This window comes from Oryctolagus cuniculus, chromosome 1, assembly GCF_964237555.1.
Source record: "Oryctolagus cuniculus chromosome 1, mOryCun1.1, whole genome shotgun sequence".
Classification (NCBI taxonomy): domain Eukaryota; kingdom Metazoa; phylum Chordata; class Mammalia; order Lagomorpha; family Leporidae; genus Oryctolagus; species Oryctolagus cuniculus.
Window position 1 is genome coordinate 158,707,001 of NC_091432.1, and position 20,662 is coordinate 158,727,662.

General features: G+C 42.2%; 1 long non-coding RNA gene across 6 annotated transcripts in view; it reads left to right on the forward strand.

Moving 5' to 3' along the window:
- Window positions 1–6,831: 6,831 nt before the first annotated feature.
- The window catches only part of LOC103348247 (uncharacterized), a 109,350-nt gene continuing 95,519 nt past the window's right edge, over window positions 6,832–20,662 (forward strand). For 2 of the 6 annotated variants that reach the window (XR_011379538.1, XR_011379536.1), the window contains exon 1: window positions 6,840–7,181. This is a non-coding gene — a long non-coding RNA (uncharacterized lncRNA). Of the gene's footprint in view, window positions 7,244–20,662 lie in introns of all 6 variants that reach the window. The other 4 variants (XR_011379539.1, XR_011379535.1, XR_011379537.1 and 1 more) reach the window with 4 other exon arrangements.

Here is a 20,662-nt window from a genome sequence, read left to right on the forward strand (position 1 = left end):
TAAAGTACTGACCCATCAAAGGAAATTGACAAGCCCTGGAGACCAACTGGGAACTTGGACGTGAGCTTAACATGCACCTCTAAGCCTCAGCTGCAATCTTTAAGAACCTTCACTCCTCACTGATCAGGGAGCCTGAGAACTAAGCATAGCTGCCTCGCTCCTTGTGGTGTGCTTTGCAGCAAATGCCTCCTTTTATTTTACCACCTTGGGGTCAGTAATTGGCTTGCTGTGACCTGCATGAGCAGGGCCATGTTTGAAGTTTCCATAACAATTCCTCCAATAGTTATGGGGTATTCTATAACAAAATGCTGCGCACAAAGGTAGTATAGTCCTGGCTAGATATCTTGTTGTTGGTACACTTCTCCTGGCCCACAGTCACCCCTGAGAGTTGGCCTGCAGTTGCTTGAACATTTGTTAGTCTCTGGAACAGCCTCAGGTAGTTGGCTGTTCAAAAGGCCTCGTTAGCCTAAGGGGCTTTTTGAATAGAAGAAACTGGGCTTAAAATCAGATTGGATTTTAGGGAGATGTCTTTGGTAAGTAGCAAGTTTGTGTATGACTGTGCCAGGGTAATATTTATTGTGCTAATTTGGTTCAAGCTGAGACTGAATATAGGAGTTAAAGAGACTTTTCCCTTTTTGGAGTTAAGAGTTTACTTCCTTGAGAGATTGCTTTTAACGTAGACAAATTTGTGTTGTAATTTGGCTCTTTGACAGGTCCAGCCATAAATAACAATGGGTAATCAGAGCTCAGTTCTTATAGCTACCTATGGTATATTTTTCAAAAATTAAGATGTGGGGAGCAACTCAGACTAGACTAAGTTACTGGAATTAAGACTTATTCTATGCATCTGCTCTCCCACAATATGGCGCTGAGAAGGGAGAAACAGCTTCTACACAGCTGCCTCCAGTTCAACCAATAAACTGTAGGACCTACTCCTGATTGGAGGAGAGCAGCGTACTCGGCGTGTGGGTAGCAGAGTTGGGATTGGTGGAAGAAGACTATAAAGGAGGAGAGAGACAACATGCACCAGGAACATCTAAGGGGAACATCTGAGGGAACACCTGTGCAGCCCCCGAGAGAACCGGCTGGCGGTGTGCCACTCCCCCGCGGAAGTGGGGAAAGTGGCCAGGGGGAACCGCCCTTCCACGGAGGTGGAAGGGTCGGTAGCCAACCCGGGAAGAACCAGCAGCAAACCCGGGGAGGGCCGAGCAGACAAAAGAACAGCGCAGGGTCCTGTGTCGTTCCTCCACGAAGAGGGGGAGCGACACAATGGTGCCGTGACTCGGATATGGACTGTGGGAAAGAAGTTAGGATTGAAAGCGAAAGTGAAAGCTTGCATAGACTCGGATGTGGACTATGGCGGGGAAATTAGGAGATTGAAAGCGAAAGTGAAACCTGGAGGAGGCTTGGACTCGGATACGGACTGTGGGAAAGAAGTTAGGATTTAAAGTGAAAGCAAGAAGAAACTTAGACTTAGATACGGACTGCAGGTTGAAAGTGAAAGTGAAACCTAGAAGAAACTTAGACTCGGGGAGAAGCCAGGAGAAATGAGGGAGGAATATTGTTGGAAGAAAAGTTAGGAAACATACCGGGTAGAGAAAAATGTTAGGGAAATTGAAGCCGCGGGGGCAGGCTGAGGCGGAGACGTAAGCCAGCTTGGGATTCTTCAAGTCAGCCCGGGGAGCAAAAGGCGAAAATTTGGAACCAGAGGCAGAGACATGGGCTGCCAGGTTGGAATCTGTCAGATTAGCCCGGGGAGCAAAGGACAGGAAGCCAAGCCGAAGGGCGCAGACGTGAGCTGGGTTGAATTCGCCAGGTTAGCCCGGGGAACTTGGACTGAATACCGGTGGCGGAAACGTGAGCTGTGCTGTGTGACTCGTGGAAGCCGCCGTGCGCAGAGAGAGCGCGCGGGGCACAAGTAGATAGGGAACCCAGGGCTAGCGCGAGGCCGTGGTGCGGGCGCAAAGGGCGTGGAGACCGTGGAGTGTGCGCGCAAAGCCAAGCTGCGCAGAGCCAGGAGCCCGCCGCAGGGCGGGCGCCAGGAAGCCGCGCAGATGAGAGAAGCGCGGGCTGAAGCGGCTCAGAGCCGGGAAGCCGCCGAGAAGCAGCCTCGGGGCGGGCGCTGGGATGCCGCAGGGATAAGAGAAACAGAAGTTTAGAAGTAAAATGAGAGAAATAGGAATGCTGGTAGATAAAAGTAAAATAGGAGAGATAGGGATGCCCGGAGATAGAGAAATAGAGAAAAATAAGGCCTCCCCACAACACGGCAATGAGAGAGCTTGGATTCGGTCTGCCTGATTAGGGAGGTGGTGAGCACCTGCGGGCGGCTAGCAGCTTACCCGCTGCAGGTCACTGAAGACAGGCACAAATTAACATCAATAAGTCTCCCCACAAGACGGCAATGAGAGGGCTTGGATTCGGTTTGCCTGATTGGTAGGGCTTGTAAGCACCTACAGGCAGTTCTAGCAGAGCAGAGCATGCGCTGCAGGGCACCGAACACAGGCACGCATCAGCGCCTAAAAACCTCCTCACAACATGGCGAAGAGAGGACCCGGATTCGGTTTTGCCTGATTGATAGGACTTGTAAGCACCTGTGGGCAACTCTAGCAAGCAGAGCAGAGTGTGTGCCGTGGGGCACCGAAGACAGGCGCGTATCAACGCCAAAAATAAAAAGAAAGGGGGATCTGTGGGGAGCAACTTGGACTAGACTAAGTTACTGGAATTAAGACTTATTCTATGCATCTGCTCTCCCACAATATGGCGCTGAGAAGGGAGAAACAGCTTCTACACAGCTGCCTCCAGTTCAACCAATAAACTGTAGGACCTGCTCCTGATAGGAGGAGAGCAGCGTACTCGGCGTGTGGGTAGCAGAGTTGGGATTGGTGGAAGAAGACTATAAAGGAGGAGAGAGACAACATGCACCAGGAACATCTAAGGGGAACATCTGAGGGAACACCTGTGCAGCCCCCGAGAGAACTGGCCAGCGGTGTGCCGCTCCCCTGCGGAAGTGGGGAAAGTGGCAGGGGGAACCGCCCTTCCACGGAGGTGGAAGGGACGGTAGCCAACCCGGGAAGAACCAGCAGCAAACCCGGGGAGGGCCGAGCAGACAAAAGAACAGCGCAGGGTCCTGTGTCGTTCCTCCACGAAGAGGGGGAGCGACATTAAGATATTTTAATTATAAAACTATTTTCAAAACATTTATTAAAAATTTATTTCTTTTTACTGTAATACTGCCTGGCTGTAGTATTCTTTGAGATGGAAAAAAAGTGGCCACTTAATAACTCTTTGGGTTATATTACATTTTTTAAAATTTATTTTATTTTATTTTATTTTATTTTGACAGACAATAAGAGAGAGACAGAGAGAAAGGTCTTCTTTCCGTTGGTTCACCCCGCAAAAGGCTGCTATGGCTGGCACTGCGCTGATCCGAAGCTAGGAGCCAGGTGTTTCTTCTTGGTCTTCCATGCGGGTGCAGGGGCCCAAGCTCTTGGGCCATCCTCCACTGCCTTCCCAGGCCACAGCAGAGAGCTGGACTAGAAGAGGAGCAGCTGGGACTAGAACCTGGTGCCCTAACTGGGACTAGAACCGGCGCCGCAGGTGGAGGATTAGCCAAGTGAGCCACGGTGCTGGCCCCAATGTTACTATTTTTTAACTAGAGTTGTTTTATTAAAAAAATAGGAATAAATTCCATTTGCAAGTTTTTATGCTATTGTATCCAAGTGAATAGAAACAGAGACAATGAAATATATGTAAGTCAAATTTTAAAAGATTTATTTATTTGAAAGGCAGAGAGAAAGAGAGGGAGAGATATCTTCTATCTAAAGGTACACTCTCCAAAGGTCCAGCAGGAACTGGACCAGACTGAAGCCAAGAATCCCATCCAGGCCTCGTTGTGGGTGGTAGGGACTCATGCATTTGGGCCATTTTCTCCTGCCTCCTTGGGTATAGATACATTAACAGGAAATTGGATTGGAAGCATAGAGTAGTGAGGACTTGAATTGGCACTCTGATAAGGGATGCAGTGTCAGCTTCACCAGTTGTGTCACAATACCTGTCCCTTAAGTAATTTTTGATAAATAACTTGCTTTCAATTTTTTAGAAGAGAAAAAGGGTAAAAATATTTTTAGAAATGTTAAAATACATTTGTGCGTGGGTTTGCTGGCCAGGGAAAGCTATTTATTAGATACTGTAAAGCATGAAAATATAATTTTGGGGGCCGGCGCTGTGGTGCAGTGGGTTAATGCCCTGGCCTGAAGCGCCGGCATCCCATATGGGCGCTGGTTCAAGACCTGGCTGCTCCATTTCCAATCCAGCTCTCTGCTGTGGCCTGGGAAAGCAGTGGAGGATGGCCCAAGTTCTTGGGCCCCTGCACTCATGTGGGAGACCTGGAGGAAGCTCCCGGTTCCCAGCTTCGGACTGCCGTGGCTCCAGCCATTGTGGCCAACTGTGGAGTGGGCCAGCGGATGGAGGACCTCTCTCTGCCTCTCCTCTCTCTGTGTAACTCTGACTTTCAAATAAATAAATAAATCTTTTTAAAAAAAGAAAATATAATTTTGACCTAACAACAAATAATGCAGGTGAAGATACAGTAGTGTATTAGATACACTAGCCATTAGAATTTTTCTTGGACATGAAAGTGGCTTAAAATGATAACTATGCTTATCTAATATCTCAGTTTCTTAATTGATATACATATAATTATTAAATATAAATTGAGTAAAAGTAAATGAGATAAATGTTTTGAAATATAAATTCAAGTACTCAAATTTTATAAAAAGATAATATATATCTATTAACAAATGTTTTCATAAAGTTATTGATATGTGGTGAATGATTTAGACTGCTTTAAAATACTAACAGTTAAAATTCTATATGTTCGTTTACTTAAAATTTGTTAAATGTTGGAGATTTTTAAAGGATTATTTCAAAATATAAATTAAAAGAATCAGTATTAGGAAGGGGAAGAGAAATATAAAGAAAGCTGTACGCTGTAGCCATGGCTCACTTGGCTAATCCTCTGCCTGCAGCGGCAGCACCCCACGTTCTAGTCCCAGTTGGGGTACCGAGTACTAGTCCCAGTTGCCCTCTTCCAGTCCAGCTCTTTGCTGTGGCCCGGGAAGGCAGGGGAGGGTGGCCCAAGTGCTTGGGCCTGGACCTGCATGGGAGACTGGGAGGAGGTACTCATGTGGGAGACCTGGAGGAAGCTCCCAGTTGGTACATGCTCACAAAAGTGATCACACAAAAGTGATCCCTGTTAAATATAAGAGTGGGAATAAGAGAGGGAGGAGATGTATAATTTGAGACATGCTCAAGCTGACTTGCCCCAAATGGTGGAGTTAGAAATCTGCCAGGGGATTCCAATACAATCCCATCAATGTTGCATGTACCAACCTGGAGGAAGCTCCCGGTTCTCCTGGCTTCGGATTGGCGCAGCACCAGCCATAGTGGCCATTAGGGGAGTGCACCAATGGAAGGGAAGACCTTTGTCTCTGTCTCCCTCTCTCACTGTCTAACTCTGCCTGGCCAAAAAAAAAAAAAAAAAAAAAAAAAAAAAAGCTGTAAGCATTGATAATCTAATTTTGGTGAGGAAGGTTAAAAAGGGAAGAGAATTTTTTTGATAAGAAAATGCATTTTATATACGATTTTTATCTTAAGGTAAAATAAATGTATTACTATAGGTTGAAGAGGAAAAAATAGGGCAAAACCTAAAAGTTTATGTAAGTCACAAAGGTCTGAGCAAGTCATAGAAGGTTTGAAAGGATACATTTTTTAAAAAATGTGTATTTGAGTCTAACACTATAGATACTATGCTGTGATAAGATAATTTGTGATTAACACTCAGCAGTCAATCATGTCTAATGAGTTTGCTTCTTCCTGTGCTACTTGTTAGACATAAATGAAACTGAGCGACCTCAGATCAGCATTCATATGAAATTTGATGTCAGTCTGGACACTTTAATACTTAGTTATTTGTTTCTGTTTTCAAAACATCTATTTTACCAAAAAAATAAGTATAATTTAAAAATTAGACAACTAAAGGTTAGTACTATTGGTTGAACTCTGTAATTAACACACAATTATTCTTAGGTGTTTAAATTTAACTGAAAAGTGATCCCTGTTAAATATAAGAGTGGGAATAAGAGAGGGAGGAGATGTACAATTTGGGACATGCTCAAGCTGACTTGACCCAAATGGTGGAGTTAGAAATCTGCCAGGGGATTCCAATACAATCCCATCAAGGTTGCATGTACCAATGCCATCTCACTAGTCCAAGTGATCAATTTCAGTTCACAATTGATCACACTGATAGGTCTAAGAGTCAAAGGGATCACACAAACAAGACTAGTGTCTGATAATACTAACTGATAGAATTAAAAAGGAGAGAACAATCCAACATGGGAAGTGGGATACACAGCAGACTCATAGAATGGCAGATGTCCTAACAGCACTCTGGTCTCAGAATCAGCCCCTTAAGGCAGTTGAATCTGGCTGAAGAGCCCGTGAGAGTATTTTAGGCATGGAAAACCAAGACACTCTGGAAAAAAAAAAAAAAAAGACCTAAATGAAAGATCTCTGTGAGATCCCAGTGGCAAGAACAGGGCGATCAAAGAAGGAGGTACCTTTCTCTGAAGGGACGAGAGAACTTCCACCTTGACTATGACCCTGTCTGAATAAGATTGAAATCGGCGAACTCAAGAGGCTTCCATAACACACAGCAGACTCATAGAATGGCAGCACTCCTGCCTCAGAATCAACCCTTGGGACATTCAGATCTGGCTAAAAGGTCCTTGAGAGTCTCACAGGCATGGAAAGCCATGACACGGTGGCAAAAAACAATCTAAATGAAAGATCCTGGTGAACAAGACCCCAGCAGAAGGAACAGGCCATCAAGCAGAGAGGCGCCTTTCTCTGAAGGGAGGAAGGAACCTCCACTGTGATACGGCCTTGACTAAACAAGTTCAGAATCAGTGAACTCAAGGGGCTTCCATAGCCTAGACAGCTCATAGCAAGAGTCTCGGATGATTGCTGACGTCATAAATAAGAGTGCCAATTGTTAAATCAACAATGGGAGTCACTTGGTACATGCTCCCCATGTAGGATCTCTGTCCTTAATGTGTTCTACTATGAAACTTAAAAACAACACTACTAGTCGAACAATACCCTATACCTTGTGTGATTGTGTGAGTACAGCCTGTTGAAATCCTTGCTTAGTATATACTAAGTTGATCTTCAGTATATGAAGGTAATTGAAAATGAAACTTGATGAAGGGCGGGATGGGAGAGGGAGTGGGAGAGGGGAGGGCCACGGGAGGGAGGGAGGTTGTGGGGGGGGAAGCCACAACAATACAAAAGTTGCACTTTGTAAATTCACATTTATTAAATAAAAAAATAACTATATAACAAACAAAAAAAAGAAAAAAAAGAACTTAATACTTTACCCTTTTAGTATTTTTTATGTTCTACTTAAAACTATTGGTTGAACTCTGTAATTAATACACAATTACTCTTAGGTGTTTAATTAATGCTATAACTAGTACTCAAATAGTATTTTATACTTTGTGTTTCTGTGTGGGTGCAAACTGTTGAAATCTTTACTTAATATATGCTAAATTGATCTTCTGTATTTAAAGATAATTGAAAATTAATCTTGATGTGAATGGAAGGGGAGAGTGAGTGGGAGAGGGGAGTGTTGTGGGTGGGAGGGAAGTTATGGGGTGGGGGGAAGCTATTGTAATCCATAAGCTGTACTTTGGAAATTTATGTTCATTAAATAAAATAAAAAAAAGAGGCTTCCATAGCCTTGGCAACTCATGACTAGAGCCTAGGGAGATTACTGATGCCATAAACAAGAGTGTCAAATTGTTAAGTCAACAAAAGGAATCACTGTGTACTTACTCCTCATGTGGGATCTGTCCTTAATGTGTTGTCCAATGTGAAGTAATGCTATAACTAGTACCGAAACAGTATTTTACACTTCGTGTTTCTGTGTGGGTGCAAACAGATGAAATCTTTACTTAATATATACTGAATTGATCTTCTGTATATAAGGATAATTGAAAATGAATCTTGATGTGAATGGAATGGGAGAGGGAGCAGGAGATGGGAGGGGTGCGAGTGGGAGGGAAGTTATTGGGGGGAAGCCATTGTAATCCATAAACTGTACTTTGGAAATTTATATTTACTAAATAAAAGTTAAAAAGAATAAAAAAAAGTTTAGTCTAAGCAAGAAAAATACACAACAGTCCAGATAGGTAGCATAGTTCTGTCACCAACATGTTTGCTTAGCTGTGAGCTTTCTGGAAGTTAAGGCAGGAAAAGAAAAATGATAAATGACACAACTTGCCATATTTAATAGAGAGATGAAATATGTTTACACATGCACATATATATTCTTTTGAAAGGGAGAGAGAGAGAGGAAAGAGGGGGAGAGGGAGAGGGATAGGGAGAGAGAGAGAGGGAGAGAAAGAGGGGGAGAGAAGGGGAGAGAGAGTAGGAGGGGGAGAAAGGGGGAGAGGAAGAGGGGGAGAGAGAGAAAGAAAGAGATCTTCCATCCACTGGCTTAATCCCCATACACCTGCGACAGCCAACACTGGGCTGAGTGAGCGTGAAGCCAGGAGCCAGGCACTCAGTCCAGGTCTCTCACATGGGTCCAGAGAGAACACTGCCACCATCCAGGGCACAGGAGGAATCTGGATTAGCAAATGGAGCTGGGGCTTGAATCGATGTGGGCATCTTAGTCTTAATGGCTAGGCCAAATGACCCTCCCCTGCTCCTATCCCCAGAATTCTTCTTCTAAAAGGGGCCATTGCTGTGGCTCAGTGAGTTAAGCCTTTGCCTGGGATTCCATATAGGCACCAGTTCGAGTCCTGGCTGCTCCACTTGCAATCCAGCTCCCTGCTAATGCGCTTGGGAAAGCAGTGGAAGATGGCCCAAGTGTTTGGGCCCCTGCCTCCCATGTGGGAGAAGCTCCTGGCTTTGGCCTGGTCCACCCATGGTTGTTGTTGACATTTGGGGAGTGAACCAGTAGATGGAAGACCTCTCCCTGTCTCTCTTTCTCTGTAACTCTGATTTTCAAATAAATAAATAAATAAATCTTCTAAAAAACTTCATAAGAAAAACTTTGTGACAAAGTTGACTAAAATTTTAAAAATTACATATTTTTAAAATGAGCATTAAAATTAATTTGCCCCCTTATGCTTTTTAAAATAATTATTTATTTTATTTGAAGTCACAGTTATATATAGAGAGAAGGAGAGACAGAGAAGAGAGTCTTCCATCCACTGGTTCACTCCCCAGTTGGCCACATAGGCCAGAGCTGTGCCGATCTGAAGCCAGGAGCCAGGAGCCTCTTCCAGGTCTCCCATGTGGGTGCAGGGGCTGAAGGATTTGGGCCATCTTATACTGTTTTCCAAGGCTATAGCAGAAAGCTGGATCTGAAGTGGAGCAGCCGGGACTCAAACCGGTGCCCTTGTGGGATGTCAGCATGGCAGGCAGCGGCTTTACCCATTATGCCATAGCGCTGGCCCCAGGTCCCTTACGTTAAAACAAGATTTTTCTGTTAGTAAGAAAAAAAAAAGTTTTCAAGAAACTTTGAAATATGTTTTCTACAAATTTTCAACCATCTTCTGGACTGTAGTTTTTCCCTTTTACATTTAATTTTTGCATTTAATTTGCAACTGTTCTTTAACAGTCAACTCCTGCATGCTGTTTTCTTCCCTGGTTCTGACTCTAGTACTGAATATGCATATAGTAAAAGCCAAGTGACAAGATAAGTGGATTCTTTTTTTTTTTTTTTTGTCAAGCAGAGTTAGTGAGAGAGAGACAGAGAGAAAGGTCTTTCTTTTTCCATTGGTTCACCCCCCACAAGTGGCCGCAACAACTGGTGCATTGTGGCCGCCACACTATGCTGATATGCTGATCCGAAGCTAGGAGCCAGGTGCTTCCTCCTGGTCTCCCATGCGGGTGCAGGGCCTAAGCACCTGGGCCATCCTCCACTGCCCTCCTGGGCCACAGCAGAGAGCTGGACTGGAAGAGGGGCAACCGGGACAGAATCTGCCACCCGGACAGGGACTAGAACCTGGGGTGCTGGCACCACAGGCGGAGGATTAGCCTAGTGAGCCACGGCACTGGCTGATGAGTGGATTCTTTACTAGTAGCTTTACCTCTTGGTATCTGGCCAAGAAAACACAGATTTTGAGTTTTGTCAAGGTAGTCTCTTGTTTTCTCTGCTGTCTTTATTAGGCTTTGAATGTTTGGGAAAAACTGAGCCCTCCTGAAAGTTAAAAATCTTTACAGATATCTATATATTTTGAAACTATTTTAGTGATCATTTAAAATTATTATAAAATCTGGTCTATAATTGGTTTAATCATTGTGATTAAATGAAACACTAATTTGATCAGGGATCTTACCTTGACCAAATGTTTAAAGCTTTTGGCATTTTTTTTTCAGGCTGTCTCAGAATTGAAGTTCTAAATTAAAAATTTTGGCTTTGTGAATTCTATCTGGGCCCCTGGAGATGGTCAAGGGTAAATCACTCATCTTGTAGAAATGATAGCTAATTATTAACCTTTTTCTTTTACATTGTGTGAAAGCATCATCAAGTTGTGAAGTGATGCTAAAATTTCTATTTGTTTAGATCCATTGCTGACGGAAGTTTTGTAGCAGCTCACAGGTACTTCCTACAGTACTGTATGCTGTGATCATGACTGTCCTTCCTGCTTGCTGAGTTGTCAGACAACGGCCATTTTTAAGTTTTTTGTCATCCATGGTTCTTTTTTCTGAAAATAGTTACAATCAGATTCATATTCTTGAAACATTCTCAAACATAGATATCTGACAGTTTAAGATGAATGGACCAAAAAAATACTAAAAAGAATAAAGTATTAACTTGTTCCTGACTGTCAAAGAACAACTTAATACTTTATTCTTTAGTATTTTTTTGTTCTACTTAATCCCATTGGTTGAACTCTTTAATTAACACACAATTATTCTTAGGTGTTTATATTTAACTGAAAAGTGATCCCTGTTAAATATAAGAGTGGGAATAAGAGAGGGAGGAGATGTACAGTTTGCACATGCTCAGTTGGACTTGCCCTAAATGGTAGAGTTAGAAATCTGCCAGGGGATTCCAATTCAATCCCATCAAGGTGGCATGTATCAATGCCATCTCACTAGTCAAAGTGATCAGTTTCAATTCACATTTGATCATAATGATAGGATTAAGTGTCAAAGGGATCACATAAACAAGACTAGTGTCTGCTAATACTAACTGATAGAATTAAAAAGGAGAGAATAATCCAACATGGGAAGAGGGATACACAGCCAACTCATAGAATGGCAGATGTCCTAAATAGCACTCTGGCCTCAGAATCAGCCCTTAAGGCATTCTCATCTGGCTAAAAAGCCCATGAGAGTATTTTAGGCATGGAAAGCCAAGACACTGGCAAAAAAAAAAAAAAAAAAAAAAAAAAAAGGAAAAAGTGAGATCCCAGTGGAAAGAACAGGTCATCAAAGAAGGAGGTACCTTTCTCTGAAGGGAGGAGAGAACTTCCACTTTGACTATGACCTTGTCTAAATAAGATTGGAGTTGGCGAACTCAAGTGGCTTTCATAGCCTTGGCATGACAAGAGCTTAGGGTGATTACTGACGCCATAAACAAGAGTGTCAACTATTAAATCAACAAAAGGAGTCACTGTGCACTTACTCCCCATGTAGGATCTCTGTCCTTAATGTGTTGTACTATGTGAATTAACAGTATAACTAGTACTCAAACAGTACTTTATACTTTGTGTTTTTGTGTGGGTGCAAACTGTTGAAATCTTTACTTACTATATACTAAGTTGATCTTCTGTATATAAAGATAATTGAAAATGAATCTTGATGTGAATGGGATGGGAGAAGGAGTGGGAGATGGGATGGTTGTGGGTGGGAGGGAGGTTATGGGGGGGAAAAGCCACTATAATCCAAAAGTTGTACTTTCAAAATTTATATTTATTAAATAAAAAAAAGTTAAAGATGAATGGACCAAATTAAAAAGTTCCAGAATTCTGGGGGAAAAAACCAGATGAAGTCCAAAAATTGCTACTGAAGAACAAGCAAGAATTATTACTTGAGACTGAGTAAATTAATGAAATTTGCTAATTTCTATATCTTTCAGTTACAATATTATTGGTTCTTTTAAAATTTTATTTAAGGCATGCAAATTTCATGCATATCACGTATACAGATTTAGGAACACAGTGATTCTTCCCAGCATGACCTCCCATTGGTTCTGCATACAAATGTTTCATGTTCTATGTTCAGGTAAACTTTTCCTGAAATTTCTATGACTTACAACAATTTGAAAAAAAAATTCTTTTGTAAACAAAGAAGGCAATGTTTCTTTTTTCCCCCTATGTTTAATTTCTCCAAAATTTGAAGCTAGGTATGAGTATTTTTACTTTTTGTGGTAATATGATTGCTTTCATAAGTTGAGTAAGAATCTATTCTTTTCCTGACAACATACAGTTGGAAACATTGGCATATCTAAAATTTTTGTGCATTATGCATGGAATGCCTTGCTCAAGTATTTCACCCTTACAGTGATTAAATAATATTGTTACTTCTTAGGAGACCTTGAAACTTCAAAAGATTAGGTATTATTATTTTTTTTATTGTTTTTTTTTAACTTTTATTTAATGAATATAAATTTCCAAAGTACAGCTTATGGATTACAATGGCTTCCCCCCCATAACGTCCCTCCTACCGCAACCCTCCCCTTTCCCACTCCCTCTCCCCTTCCATTCACATCAAGATTCATTTTCGATTCTCTTTATATACAGAAGATCAGTTTAGCATACATTAAGTAAAGATTTCAACAGTTTGCTCCCACACAGAAACATAAAGTGAAAAATACTGTTTGAGTACTAGTTATAGCATTAAATCTCAATGTACAGCACATTAAGGACAGAGATCCTACATGGGGAGTAAGTGCACAGTGACTCCTGTTGTTGACTTAACAAATTGACACTCTTGTGTATGGCTTCAGTAATCACCCTAGGCTCTTGTCATGAGCTGCCAAGGCTATGGAAGCCCCCTGAGTTCACTGACTCTGATCATATTTAGACAAGGCCATGGTCAAAGTGGAAGTTCTCTCCTCCCTTCAGAGAAAGGTACCTCCTTCTTTGATGACCTGTTCTTTCCACTGGGATCTCACTCGCAGAGATCTTTCATTTAGTTTTTTTTTTTTCCCCCAGAGTGTCTTGGCTTTCCATGCCTAAAATACTCTCATGGGCTTTTCAGCCGGATCTGCATGCCTTAAGGGCTGATTCTGAGGCCAGAGTGCTGTTTAGGACATCTGCCATTCTATGGGTCTGCTGTGTATCTCACTTCCCATGTTGGATTGTTCTCTCCCTTTTTGATTCTATCAGCTAGTATTTGCAGACACTATTCTTGTTTATGTGATCCCTTTGGTTCTTAGTCTTATCATTATGATCAATTGTGAACAGAAATTTGTGGGGAGCAACTTGGACTAGACTAAGTTACTGGAATTAAGACTTATTCTATACATCTGCTCTCCCACAATATGGCGCTGAGAAGGGAGAAACAGCTTCTACGCAGCTGCCTCCAGTTCAACCAATAAACTGTAGGACCTGCTCCTGATAGGAGGAGAGCAGCGTACTCGGCTTGTGGGTAGCAGAGTTGGGATTGGTGGAAGAGGACTATAAAGGAGGAGAGAGACAACATGCACGAGGAACATCTAAGGGGAACATCTATCTGAAGGAACACCTGTGCAGCCCCCGAGAGAGCCAGCCGGCGGTGTGCCGCTCCCCTGCGGAAGTGGGGAAAGTGGCAGGGGGCCCGCCCCTCCATGGAGGTGGAGGGACGGTAGCCAACCTGGGAAGAACCAGCAGCAAACCCGGGGAGGGCTGAACAGACAAAAGAACAGCGCAGGGTCCAGTGTCGTTCCTCCATGAAGAGGGGGAGCGACATAATGGTGCCGTGACCGGATATGAAGCCTAGGCAGGGTTTAGTGTCATTCCTCCACGAAGAGGGGGAGCGACAAAATTGATCACTGGGACTAGAGAGATGGCATTGGTATATGCCACCTTGATGGGATTGAATTGGAATACCCTGGTATGTTTCTAACTCCACCGTTTGAGGTAAGTCAGCTTGAGCATGTCCCAAATTGCACATCTCTTCCCTCTCTTATTCCCACTCTTAAATTTAACAGCGATCACTTTTCAGTTAAGTTTCAGCACTTAAGAAGAATTGTGTATTGATTACAGTATTCAACCAAAAGTATTAAGTAGAACAAACAAAAAAAAATACTAAGAGGGATAACATATTAAGTTGCTCATCAACAGTCAGGGCGAGCGCTGATCAAGTCACGGTTTCTCCTAGTGTTCATTTCACTTTAACAGGTTTCCTTTTTGGTGCTCAGTTAGTTGTCACCTATCAGGGAGAACAAGTGGTATTTGTCCCTTTGGGATTGGCTTATTTCACACAGCATAATGTTTTCCAAATTCCTAACAGGGATCACTTTTCAGTTAAAATTTAAACACTTAATAATAATTGTGTGTTAATTACAGAGTTCAACCAATGGTACTAGAACAAAAAAAAATACTAAAATGGATAAAGTATTACATTGTACATCAACCATCAGGACAAGAGCTGATCAAGTCACTGTTTCTCATAGTGTCCATTTCACTTCAACAAGTTTCCCCTTTGGTGCTCAGTTAGTTGTCGCCGATCAGGGAGAACATATGATATTTGTCCCTTTGGGACTGGCTTAATTCACTCAGCATGATGTTTTCCAAATTCCTCCATCTTGTTGCAAATGACCGAGTTTCGTTGTTTTTGACTGCTGTATAGTATTCTATAGAGTACATGTCCCATAATTTCTTTATCCAGTCTACTGTTGATGGGCATTTGGGTTGGTTCCATGTCTTAGCTATTGTGAATTGAGCTGCAATAAACATTAATGTTCAGACAGCTTGTTTGTTTGCCAATTTAATTTCCTTTGGGTAAATTCTGAGGAGTGGGATGGCTGGGTAATTTAGGTATTAGTTTTAAAAATGTAAGTGTCTGCCGGCGCTACGGCTCACTTGCTAATCCTCCACCTGTGGTGCTGGCACCCCGGGTTCTAGTTCTGTTTGGGGCGCCGGATTCTGTGCTGGTCACTCCTCTTCCAGTCCAGCTCTCTGCTGGACCGGGAGTGCAGTGGAGGATGGCCCAAGTACTTGGGCCCTGCACCCGCATGGGAGACCAGGAGGAAGCACCTGGCTCCTGGCTTTGGATTGGCACAGCTTGCCGGCTGTAGTGGCCATTTGGGGGTGAACCAAAGGAAGGAAGACCTTTCTCTCTGTCTATCTCTCTCACTATCTAACTCTGCCTTTCAAAAAAACAAAAAAGAAAAAAAAACGTAAATGCCTTGGTTGGCTTCTTAACTTTGAAAGTTGTTTAAATCTGAGTTTACCATATGTTAAATTAATTTTTCTTACTGTACTTAATGAAAATATTCAAGCCCCACTTATTTTAGGTTATAACTGTTACTATTTTTTTCAAATGCAAGCAGTTTCTTATAAATTGTTGGTTTTGTTTGGTGTTTTCTCTTTTGAGCTTTGTGCCTGTTGCCTCTCAGGCAACAAAATAATGCTGGCCTAGCACTTTGAGATGATGAATTTCAGTTTAACCATGGGCTCTAGTTAAAGTTGGCCTGAGAACTACTCCTTCTAGAATGTCTTCGTAGCTCAAATGTGGCTGAAAGTGTTGTTGACATTGATTCCTGTTCTTTAAACACTTTGTTCCGGACACTGGACCAGATCGATATCTGGGCTAAATCCAATCTGGAAACAAGGGAAAAACATAACCTAGCTAACAGGATGATTGATCGGTGGTGTTTTCCATAAAAGATCTTGATCACAAAGAGGGACTCGTGGTGGAGCCACTGGTGTCAACACTAAACAAAATTAGACAAAGGCTATGAAGGAAGCATTCTCATGCTTTATTGCCTGATACGAATGCTCCAAAAGATTCTGCCAGAGCTCCAGCCTCTAGACAGGGCTGCTGTCTCACAAGAGGGGTGCTAACTAGGTAAGATAGTTGGTATTCTCGCACCTAGTGGTAGAACGGGTAAGGATCCCACACATAGAGCTGCTGAGGATTCTCTTCAACCTCTTGGTACTTGAGAAGCAAGAATTGGAACTGAGTCTATTGATTCAAAATTTGGGAAAAATAAAGTGGCCAGTGGAAAATATTTCAAAAAATCTGGACATTGTCATCCAAATCTGACTAATATATCTAAGAGCAATAATGGCCTTGCAATATACTGTAGGGGACAGACTAGTTCAATCTTGGGCAGCCAATAGCTGTGTATATCCCTCACTGTGGGCTGCAACTTAAGAGCAAAAGGGAGGTTACTGGAATGGTACTCTAAAACTATAGTGTTTTCATTCAGTCATCATGCCTCTAGACTGCTCTATGAAGTCTCCATATGACTGTTTACAAGTTATTTAACAAGTGTATTCTAGCAGTCTAGACCTAATCTATGTCTCCGTATAGGCCCAAGGTATGGAACATAGATGAAATAGCCCCTTGGGGCAGAAAAATTAGAAGGCAGTAGGAACTCACCAGGAAACTTCGGAAATGGAAGCATTGCCACCTGATATCTTGATCCAAGACGCTGAACTCATAGCCCTCATTTGTGACTTAAGTAAGGAGGGAGGAATGTTTATTGCCTTGGCTTCCCCTGGGATGGATAGCAAGGTACGCTTTGGGGGTGTTCTATAACAGAGACTCCATAACAGTGGAGTTAAGAGAGCTTCTGGGGTGAAGATGAAGCAACACCAAATTGCTGAAGGTGTTGAGAGGGTAGTGAGCCCAGAGATGGCATGAAACTCAGCAAGCTCTGCCCCATACCTTTCCCAGTGCATCTCCTCTGTTTGACTTTGAGTTGTATTTTGTTTGAAAACTAGATAAACATTGTGTGTGGGGGTGTTGGTGTCATGGATAGTGGTTAAGCCACTACCCACAATCCCAGTGAGATCCCATATGGGTGTGAGTTTGAGTCTTGGTTGCTCCACTTCTGATCCAGCTCCCCACTAATGTATCTGGGAAAACAGTAGAAGATGGCCCTAATATTTGGGCTTCTATATCCATATGAGAGACGTGAAAGGAGTTCCAGGCTTCTGGCTTTGGTCTGACCCAGACTCGGCTGTTGCAGCCGTTTAGGGAGTGAATCAGTTTATGGATGATCTTTCTTTTTCTCTGTAACTCTGCTTTTCAAATAAACAAGTGAATCTAAAAAATTTATTTAAAATACAGATAAGTATTAAATAAAATGTTTCTCTGAGTTTTGTGGGCTATTCTCAAATTATCAGACCTGAGGGCAGTGTCATGGGAACCCTGATTTGGAGGCAGTTGATCAGGAGTATGTGTCAGTCTCGTCTGGACTTGCAATTTGCATCTCAAGTGGGCATGGTCCTCTAGGACTGAGCCCTTAACCTGTGGGGTCTGTCCTGACTTTGCATAATGTCAGAGTGGAATTGAATTGTAGGATACCCAGTCAAATGTCTAAATAATTAGACAATTGGTTATGTGTGGGGAAAAAAGCCTATACATTTGATGTCAGAATTGGTGTTGGGAGTGAAAACCAGATTGGGCAGTTTGTGGACATGATCTGACAGTTTTCACGTTCACTAAGCAGTACACATAACATACTATTTGTATGGGCACAGAGGATGTGTCTCCCCAGACTCATGTAGCTGTTTATACTGATGTCTTAACGTTAAGGGTTGTTGGACTAAGGGTGGAGACTTAATCTAACTGTGGTAGATAGGAGGTAGGGCTGGTAGGAGGCCTTTGGGTCATTAGGGATATGCCTTTGGAGGTTGGTTCTCATTAGACATTTAAGTATTTGAGCTCAATTCTGGCCTAGGTTCTCTCTCTCCCTTTCCTGCCTCACCATGTGATAGATCCTCTCTACCTTTTGTGAACAGCCTACATAGATACCGCATCCTGAACTGTAACTTCCCAAACTGTAAGTTGAAATCAACCTTTTCTTTCCCAAAGAAGCCACTCTCAGGCAATTTAGTTAAAGTAACAAACAGCAGGCTAATATACTATTTAATAAGCTTCAACACATAATGTTTTTCGCAACCATCACCAAATGAATAGAGAGGGAAAAAGGATCCTCTGATGGTTTGTTTCCTAAGTCACCCTCTGTCCCAGTCATGTTGTTTTGCAAATTTCAGATAATTAAGGTTTTGTACTTATTTGGCTGTCTTAATCAGGATGCATTTATTTGAAAAGAATACAACTTTTTCTAAAATAAATTAAGTTTTAAAATATGAAGGGTTCATTTTAAGGATATAATAGGGAATTTCAAGGCAACAAACAGGTAGGTGATGAAGCATGGCCTGTTCATACAAGACGGAATCGTAGAAGTATTCAGTCAGGGTCAGGACTCTCTCTCTCTCTCTTTCCAGAATTTCATTGTGTTCAGTGTCTGCTTTTCTTAGAGCATCTGCAGGTTGCCATGGCCTATTGGGGCCATTTTCAAATGAAACATTCAGCTGCACAGTTTTCTTTCTCTTCTGGTCTGGTGCTAGCAGTGAACTGACTCGAATTCTGTGTATTACTCTTTTCAGTTGTAAACAACAGAAACCATCATGACTAATTGAGCAAAAAAGGAACTTACTGGAAGATACAAGAAAGCTCACAGAATTGTTGAGAAGGCTGGGGAAATTTCCTTTGCAGGAAACAAAGGGGACAACTTAACTAGAACCACAGCCGAGAACACACAGATGTTCTACGAAGATATTTATCCTGCTGAGTATTGAGCTCCCCCAGCTCATACCACTGACACTAGGACTAGACTCTGCTGTTGTGACTTCCATTGCTATCTACTTCAGTTCCCCTGAAATCCAATTCTCCAGTGTCCCTATAACTGTGGGCCATCAAGTTCTAATTCCAGAGCAGATATTTCTGATAGGTCAAGACTAGGTCATGTGCCAGTTCCTGTGCTGCAAGGGAGGCTTAGAAAGCAATTATTAGGTACTTTCAAGTTCATAGAGGGATATATTTCCTTCCCGGTCATATAAGATGGGAAATTCCTCAAACCTAATAAGATATTTAGATTCTTGGCAGCCAAAAGCTTTAGAAAGAAAAAAACACTCAGATATCTGTTTTGTCATACCCTAATGGATATTAGCAAACTATTTTGAGTCACGTATCCATCCCTAGACCTATTGACTATGGCTGGTGAGACAAGATGACTTAATACATGGGACTGAGTGTTCTGGGGCTGTAAAAAGGAGAGGAGGTGGTGTAATCATGGCTAGGTAATGCTGTTGATTTTTCTGATGCCAGTTCGTGGTTGGTATCCAAAGTTGACAAGGGTATCTTGGGATTCTTTTGGTGACTTGTGTCCTGCACAGCCTGTTTCAGGTTACTTGCTAACTTGTCATTGGCTGTACTAATCCATTTATATTTTTATTTAGGGGAGCAGTGGTTTCTTTGGGGCATTCGGTAGCTTTGAGGACTCGAGCTTTGTCCAGAAAGTCCAATTCATTTCCCTGCCTAAATAATGGACACACTTGAGCCTCCTCCCTACGTGGGTATCTGAAATTGCAGCTCTTAATATTCACCAGAGTGCTGCTACTGAAACAGCCCTTTTGGGCTTTCACAAAGGTCTGCCAGGTACAGTCTTTGAGATTACCCACCTTTGAATCTGAGATAGGTGAAGCGTGAAAATGGAAAAAGGCTTTGAAAGTTAAAACACTGCTAAATAATAATTTATTACAATTACTGGAGCTCATTCAAAAGTATTTTCTATTACATGCTAGGCACTATGCCCAGCTGCATTGAACTTAGTTTTTTGTTTTTTATTTTTAGGAGAAAATCTCATGGTAAATTAAAATAATTCTTTTACAGTTGGAGCTAAATAAATACAGTAGGCAATAAAGCCATGTGTAGTTATACATGGTAAAAGCCATAGATAGTTTTGTATTTTTATGATTTTGAAGTTTATTATTTTAGCTTTAAAATTTAATAATTTTTAACATTTTGCCACATCTACTTCATATATAGGCATTATATTAGATACACATATATACTATTTTTTCTTGGAAACAGGTATATTAATATTACAATATATGGGATTCTTCATAATGATGGGGAAAATGCTATATTGTCATGTGCATGATATGGGTCAATGAAGCAATATTTATAATGATATACCATCAACATGATTTTCTAAAGGTTCATTTATTTATCTGAAAGGCAGAGTTGGGTATGGAGAGAGAGAGAGAGCAACAGAGGCAGAGAAAGAGGGAGAGATAACGGGAGGGGGGGAGAGGCAGAAGGAGAGGTAGAGGAAGGGAGGGAAGGAGAGAGAGAGAATGAACATGTGAGCCAGAGGGAAAGAGAGAGGAAGCACTTCCATCTATTGGTTTAGTGCCCAAATGACTGCAGTGTCCAGGGCTGGGCCGGGCTAAAGACAGGAGCAAGGAGCGCTATCTGGGCTTCCCACATGGTTTTTAGGGTCTCAAGTACTTGGGCCATCTTTTACTGATTTCCTAGGTACATTAGCAGGGAGCTGGATTGGAAGTTGTGCAGCTGGGACTCGAATCAGCACTCCAATATGGGATGCCAACATCTCAGGTTGGGGCTTAATCTA